The following is an 8,773-nucleotide window of genomic DNA, read 5'->3' as shown; positions in this document are numbered from 1 at the left end:
AAAAGAGACACTAAAACACTACAAAGAAACACCAAAAAACTACAAAGAGAGTTAAAAACTACAGAGACGCTAAAAAACTACAAAGAGAGTTAAAAACTACAAAGAGACGCTAAAAACTACAAAGACACGCAAAAAACTACAAAAAGACAAAAAAACTACAAAGAGACGCTAAAAAACTACAAAGAGAGTTAAAAACTATAAAGAGAGTTAAAAACTACAAAGAGTTAAAAACTATAAAGAAACACCAAAAAACTACAAAGAGACGCTAAAACACTACAAAGAGACGCTAAAAACTATAAAGAGATGCAAAAAACTACAAAGAAACACCAAAAAACTACAAAGAAACACCAAAAAACTACAAAGAAACACCAAAAAACTACAAAGAGAGTTAAAAACTACAAAGAGACGCTAAAACACTACAAAGAAACACCAAAAAACTACAAAGAGACGCTAAAACACTACAAAGAAACACCAAAAAACTACAAAGAGACGCTAAAACACTACAAAGAAACACCAAAAAACTACAAAGAGACGCTAAAAACTACAAAGAGACATAAAAAAACTACAAAGAAACACCAAAAAACTACAAAGAGACACTAAAACACTACAAAGAGACGCTAGAAACTAGAAAGAGAGTTAAAAACTAGAAAGAGACGCTAAAACACTACAAAGAGACACAAAAAAACTACAAAGAGACGCTAAAACACCACAAAGAGACGCTAAAAACTACAAAGAGACAAAAAAAAACGACAAAGAAGCACCAAAAAACTACAAAGAGACGCTAAAACACTACAAAGAAAAAACCAAAAAACTACAAAGAGACGCTAAAAACTACAAAGAGACACAAAAAAACTACAAAGAAACACCAAAAAACTACAAAGAGACACTAAAACACTACAAAGAGACGCTAGAAACTAGAAAGAGAGTTAAAAAATAGAAAGAGACGCTAAAACACTACAAAGAGATGCTAAAAAACTACAGAGACGCTAAAAACTATAAAGAGACGCAAAAAAACTACAAAGAGACGCTAAAACACTACAAAGAGACACTAAAAACTACAAAGAGACACAAAAAACTACAAAGAGAGTTAAAAACTACAAAGAGACGCTAAAAACTACAAAGAGACACAAAAAACTACAAAGAAACACAAAAAAACTACAAAGAAACACCAAAAAACTACAAAGAGTTAAAAACTACAAAGAGACGCTAAAACACTACAAAGAAACACCAAAAAACTACAAAGAGACGCTAAAAACTACAAAGAGACAAAAAAAAACGACAAAGAAACAATAAAAAAACTACAAAGAGACGCTAAAACACTACAAAGAAACACCAAAAAACTACAAAGAGACGCTAAAAACTACAAAGAGACACAAAAAAACTACAAAGAAACACCAAAAAACTACAAAGAGACACTAAAACACTACAAAGAGACGCTAGAAACTAGAAAGAGAGTTAAAAACTAGAAAGAGACGCTAAAACACTACAAAGAGACACAAAAAAACTACAAAGAGACGCTAAAACACCACAAAGAGACGCTAAAAACTACAAAGAGACAAAAAAAAAGACAAAGAAACACCAAAAAACTACAAAGAGACGCTAAAACACTACAAAGAAAAAACCAAAAAACTACAAAGAGACGCTAAAAACTACAAAGAGACACAAAAAAACTACAAAGAAACACCAAAAAACTACAAAGAGACACTAAAACACTACAAAGAGACGCTAGAAACTAGAAAGAGAGTTAAAAACTAGAAAGAGATGCTAAAACACTACAAAGAGATGCTAAAAAACTACAGAGACGCTAAAAACTATAAAGAGACGCAAAAAAACTACAAAGAGACGCTAAAACACTACAAAGAGACGCTAAAAACTACAAAGAGACACAAAAAACTACAAAGAAACACAAAAAAACTACAAAGAGACGCTAAAACACTACAAAGAGACGCTAAAAAACTATAAAGAGACGCTAAAAACTACAAAAGAGACACTAAAACACTACAAAGAAACACCAAAAAACTACAAAGAGAGTTAAAAACTACAGAGACGCTAAAAAACTACAAAGAGAGTTAAAAACTACAAAGAGACGCTAAAAACTACAAAGACACGCAAAAAACTACAAAGAGACAAAAAAACTACAAAGAGACGCTAAAAAACTACAAAGAGAGTTAAAAACTATAAAGAGAGTTAAAAACTACAAAGAGAGTTAAAAACTATAAAGAAACACCAAAAAACTACAAAGAGACGCTAAAACACTACAAAGAGACGCTAAAAACTATAAAGAGATGCAAAAAACTACAAAGAAACACCAAAAAACTACAAAGAAACACCAAAAAACTACAAAGAAACACCAAAAAACTACAAAGAGAGTTAAAAACTACAAAGAGACGCTAAAACACTACAAAGAAACACCAAAAAACTACAAAGAGACGCTAAAACACTACAAAGAAACACCAAAAAACTACAAAGAGACGCTAAAAACTACAAAGAGACACAAAAAAACTACAAAGAAACACCAAAAAACTACAAAGAGACACTAAAACACTACAAAGAGACGCTAGAAACTAGAAAGAGAGTTAAAAACTACAAAGAGACGCTAAAAAACTACAGAGACGCTAAAAACTATAAAGAGACGCAAAAAAACTACAAAGAGACGCTAAAACACTACAAAGAGACGCTAAAAACTACAAAAGAGACACTAAAACACTACAAAGAAACACCAAAAAACTACAAAGAGAGTTAAAAACTACAGAGACGCTAAAAAACTACAAAGAGAGTTAAAAACTACAAAGAGACGCTAAAAACTACAAAGACACGCAAAAAACTACAAAGAGACAAAAAAAACTACAAAGAGACGCTAAAAAACTACAAAGAGAGTTAAAAACTATAAAGAGAGTTAAAAACTACAAAGAGAGTTAAAAACTATAAAGAAACACCAAAAAACTACAAAGAGATGCTAAAACACTACAAAGAGACGCTAAAAAACTATAAAGAGACACTAAAAAACTACAAAGAGAGTTAAAAACTACAGAGACGCTAAAAAACTACAAAGAGAGTTAAAAACTACAAAGAGACGCTAAAAACTACAAAGACACGCAAAAAACTACAAAGAGACAAAAAAACTACAAAGAGACGCTAAAAAACTACAAAGAGAGTTAAAAACTATAAAGAGAGTTAAAAACTACAAAGAGAGTTAAAAACTATAAAGAAACACCAAAAAACTACAAAGAGACGCTAAAACACTACAAAGAGACGCTAAAAACTATAAAGAGATGCAAAAAACTACAAAGAAACACCAAAAAACTACAAAGAAACACCAAAAAACTACAAAGAAACACCAAAAAACTACAAAGAGAGTTAAAAACTACAAAGAGACGCTAAAACACTACAAAGAAACACCAAAAAACTACAAAGAGACGCTAAAACACTACAAAGAAACACCAAAAAACTACAAAGAGACGCTAAAAACTACAAAGAGACACAAAAAAACTACAAAGAAACACCAAAAAACTACAAAGAGACACTAAAACACTACAAAGAGACGCTAGAAACTAGAAAGAGAGTTAAAAACTACAAAGAGACGCTAAAAAACTACAGAGACGCTAAAAACTATAAAGAGACGCAAAAAAACTACAAAGAGACGCTAAAAAACTACAAAGAGTTAAAAACTACAAAGAGAGTTAAAAACTACAAAGAGACGCTAAAAACTACAAAGACACGCAAAAAACTACAAAGAGACAAAAAAAACTATAAAAAGACGCTAAAAAACTACAAAGAGAGTTAAAAACTATAAAGAGAGTTAAAAACTACAAAGAGAGTTAAAAACTATAAAGAAACACCAAAAAACTACAAAGAGATGCTAAAACACTACAAAGAGACGCTAAAAAACTATAAAGAGACACTAAAAAACTACAAAGAGAGTTAAAAACTACAGAGACGCTAAAAAACTACAAAGAGAGTTAAAAACTACAAAGAGACGCTAAAAACTACAAAGACACGCAAAAAACTACAAAGAGACAAAAAAACTACAAAGAGATGCTAAAAAACTACAAAGAAACACCAAAAAACTACAAAGAAACACCAAAAAACTACAAAGAGAGTTAAAAACTACAAAGAGACGCTAAAACACTACAAAGAAACACCAAAAAACTACAAAGAGACGCTAAAACACTACAAAGAAACACCAAAAAACTACAAAGAGACGCTAAAAACTACAAAGAGACACAAAAAAACTACAAAGAAACACCAAAAAACTACAAAGAGACACTAAAACACTACAAAGAGACGCTAGAAACTAGAAAGAGAGTTAAAAACTAGAAAGAGACGCTAAAACACTACAAAGAGACACAAAAAAACTACAAAGAGACGCTAAAACACCACAAAGAGACGCTAAAAACTACAAAGAGACAAAAAAAAACGACAAAGAAGCACCAAAAAACTACAAAGAGACGCTAAAACACTACAAAGAAAAAACCAAAAAACTACAAAGAGACGCTAAAAACTACAAAGAGACACAAAAAAACTACAAAGAAACACCAAAAAACTACAAAGAGACACTAAAACACTACAAAGAGACGCTAGAAACTAGAAAGAGAGTTAAAAAATAGAAAGAGACGCTAAAACACTACAAAGAGATGCTAAAAAACTACAGAGACGCTAAAAACTATAAAGAGACGCAAAAAAACTACAAAGAGACGCTAAAACACTACAAAGAGACACTAAAAACTACAAAGAGACACAAAAAACTACAAAGAGAGTTAAAAACTACAAAGAGACGCTAAAAACTACAAAGAGACACAAAAAACTACAAAGAAACACAAAAAAACTACAAAGAAACACCAAAAAACTACAAAGAGTTAAAAACTACAAAGAGACGCTAAAACACTACAAAGAAACACCAAAAAACTACAAAGAGACGCTAAAACACTACAAAGAGACGCTAGAAACTAGAAAGAGAGTTAAAAACTAGAAAGAGATGCTAAAACACTACAAAGAGATGCTAAAAAACTACAGAGACGCTAAAAACTATAAAGAGACGCAAAAAAACTACAAAGAGACGCTAAAACACTACAAAGAGACGCTAAAAACTACAAAGAGACACAAAAAACTACAAAGAAACACAAAAAAACTACAAAGAGACGCTAAAACACTACAAAGAGACGCTAAAAAACTATAAAGAGACGCTAAAAACTACAAAAGAGACACTAAAACACTACAAAGAAACACCAAAAAACTACAAAGAGAGTTAAAAACTACAGAGACGCTAAAAAACTACAAAGAGAGTTAAAAACTACAAAGAGACGCTAAAAACTACAAAGACACGCAAAAAACTACAAAGAGACAAAAAAACTACAAAGAGACGCTAAAAAACTACAAAGAGAGTTAAAAACTATAAAGAGAGTTAAAAACTACAAAGAGAGTTAAAAACTATAAAGAAACACCAAAAAACTACAAAGAGACGCTAAAACACTACAAAGAGACGCTAAAAACTATAAAGAGATGCAAAAAACTACAAAGAAACACCAAAAAACTACAAAGAAACACCAAAAAACTACAAAGAAACACCAAAAAACTACAAAGAGAGTTAAAAACTACAAAGAGACGCTAAAACACTACAAAGAAACACCAAAAAACTACAAAGAGACGCTAAAACACTACAAAGAAACACCAAAAAACTACAAAGAGACGCTAAAAACTACAAAGAGACACAAAAAAACTACAAAGAAACACCAAAAAACTACAAAGAGACACTAAAACACTACAAAGAGACGCTAGAAACTAGAAAGAGAGTTAAAAACTACAAAGAGACGCTAAAAAACTACAGAGACGCTAAAAACTATAAAGAGACGCAAAAAAACTACAAAGAGACGCTAAAACACTACAAAGAGACGCTAAAAACTACAAAAGAGACACTAAAACACTACAAAGAAACACCAAAAAACTACAAAGAGAGTTAAAAACTACAGAGACGCTAAAAAACTACAAAGAGAGTTAAAAACTACAAAGAGACGCTAAAAACTACAAAGACACGCAAAAAACTACAAAGAGACAAAAAAAACTACAAAGAGACGCTAAAAAACTACAAAGAGAGTTAAAAACTATAAAGAGAGTTAAAAACTACAAAGAGAGTTAAAAACTATAAAGAAACACCAAAAAACTACAAAGAGATGCTAAAACACTACAAAGAGACGCTAAAAAACTATAAAGAGACACTAAAAAACTACAAAGAGAGTTAAAAACTACAGAGACGCTAAAAAACTACAAAGAGAGTTAAAAACTACAAAGAGACGCTAAAAACTACAAAGACACGCAAAAAACTACAAAGAGACAAAAAAACTACAAAGAGACGCTAAAAAACTACAAAGAGAGTTAAAAACTATAAAGAGAGTTAAAAACTACAAAGAGAGTTAAAAACTATAAAGAAACACCAAAAAACTACAAAGAGACGCTAAAACACTACAAAGAGACGCTAAAAACTATAAAGAGATGCAAAAAACTACAAAGAAACACCAAAAAACTACAAAGAAACACCAAAAAACTACAAAGAAACACCAAAAAACTACAAAGAGAGTTAAAAACTACAAAGAGACGCTAAAACACTACAAAGAAACACCAAAAAACTACAAAGAGACGCTAAAACACTACAAAGAAACACCAAAAAACTACAAAGAGACGCTAAAAACTACAAAGAGACACAAAAAAACTACAAAGAAACACCAAAAAACTACAAAGAGACACTAAAACACTACAAAGAGACGCTAGAAACTAGAAAGAGAGTTAAAAACTACAAAGAGACGCTAAAAAACTACAGAGACGCTAAAAACTATAAAGAGACGCAAAAAAACTACAAAGAGACGCTAAAAAACTACAAAGAGTTAAAAACTACAAAGAGAGTTAAAAACTACAAAGAGACGCTAAAAACTACAAAGACACGCAAAAAACTACAAAGAGACAAAAAAAACTATAAAAAGACGCTAAAAAACTACAAAGAGAGTTAAAAACTATAAAGAGAGTTAAAAACTACAAAGAGAGTTAAAAACTATAAAGAAACACCAAAAAACTACAAAGAGATGCTAAAACACTACAAAGAGACGCTAAAAAACTATAAAGAGACACTAAAAAACTACAAAGAGAGTTAAAAACTACAGAGACGCTAAAAAACTACAAAGAGAGTTAAAAACTACAAAGAGACGCTAAAAACTACAAAGACACGCAAAAAACTACAAAGAGACAAAAAAACTACAAAGAGATGCTAAAAAACTACAAAGAAACACCAAAAAACTACAAAGAAACACCAAAAAACTACAAAGAGAGTTAAAAACTACAAAGAGACGCTAAAACACTACAAAGAAACACCAAAAAACTACAAAGAGACGCTAAAACACTACAAAGAAACACCAAAAAACTACAAAGAGACGCTAAAAACTACAAAGAGACACAAAAAAACTACAAAGAAACACCAAAAAACTACAAAGAGACACTAAAACACTACAAAGAGACGCTAGAAACTAGAAAGAGAGTTAAAAACTAGAAAGAGACGCTAAAACACTACAAAGAGACACAAAAAAACTACAAAGAGACGCTAAAACACCACAAAGAGACGCTAAAAACTACAAAGAGACAAAAAAAAACGACAAAGAAGCACCAAAAAACTACAAAGAGACGCTAAAACACTACAAAGAAAAAACCAAAAAACTACAAAGAGACGCTAAAAACTACAAAGAGACACAAAAAAACTACAAAGAAACACCAAAAAACTACAAAGAGACACTAAAACACTACAAAGAGACGCTAGAAACTAGAAAGAGAGTTAAAAAATAGAAAGAGACGCTAAAACACTACAAAGAGATGCTAAAAAACTACAGAGACGCTAAAAACTATAAAGAGACGCAAAAAAACTACAAAGAGACGCTAAAACACTACAAAGAGACACTAAAAACTACAAAGAGACACAAAAAACTACAAAGAGAGTTAAAAACTACAAAGAGACGCTAAAAACTACAAAGAGACACAAAAAACTACAAAGAAACACAAAAAAACTACAAAGAAACACCAAAAAACTACAAAGAGTTAAAAACTACAAAGAGACGCTAAAACACTACAAAGAAACACCAAAAAACTACAAAGAGACGCTAAAAACTACAAAGAGACAAAAAAAAACGACAAAGAAACAATAAAAAAACTACAAAGAGACGCTAAAACACTACAAAGAAACACCAAAAAACTACAAAGAGACGCTAAAAACTACAAAGAGACACAAAAAAACTACAAAGAAACACCAAAAAACTACAAAGAGACACTAAAACACTACAAAGAGACGCTAGAAACTAGAAAGAGAGTTAAAAACTAGAAAGAGACGCTAAAACACTACAAAGAGACACAAAAAAACTACAAAGAGACGCTAAAACACCACAAAGAGACGCTAAAAACTACAAAGAGACAAAAAAAAAGACAAAGAAACACCAAAAAACTACAAAGAGACGCTAAAACACTACAAAGAAAAAACCAAAAAACTACAAAGAGACGCTAAAAACTACAAAGAGACACAAAAAAACTACAAAGAAACACCAAAAAACTACAAAGAGACACTAAAACACTACAAAGAGACGCTAGAAACTAGAAAGAGAGTTAAAAACTAGAAAGAGATGCTAAAACACTACAAAGAGATGCTAAAAAACTACAGAGACGCTAAAAACTATAAAGAGACGCAAAAAAACTACAAAGAGACGCTAAAACACTACAAAGAGACGCTAAAAACTACAAAGAGACACAA

The sequence above is a fragment of the Sebastes fasciatus genome, chromosome 5 (genome assembly GCF_043250625.1).
Source record: "Sebastes fasciatus isolate fSebFas1 chromosome 5, fSebFas1.pri, whole genome shotgun sequence".
Taxonomy (NCBI): domain Eukaryota; kingdom Metazoa; phylum Chordata; class Actinopteri; order Perciformes; family Sebastidae; genus Sebastes; species Sebastes fasciatus.
Note: the sequence above shows the minus strand (reverse complement) of the source record.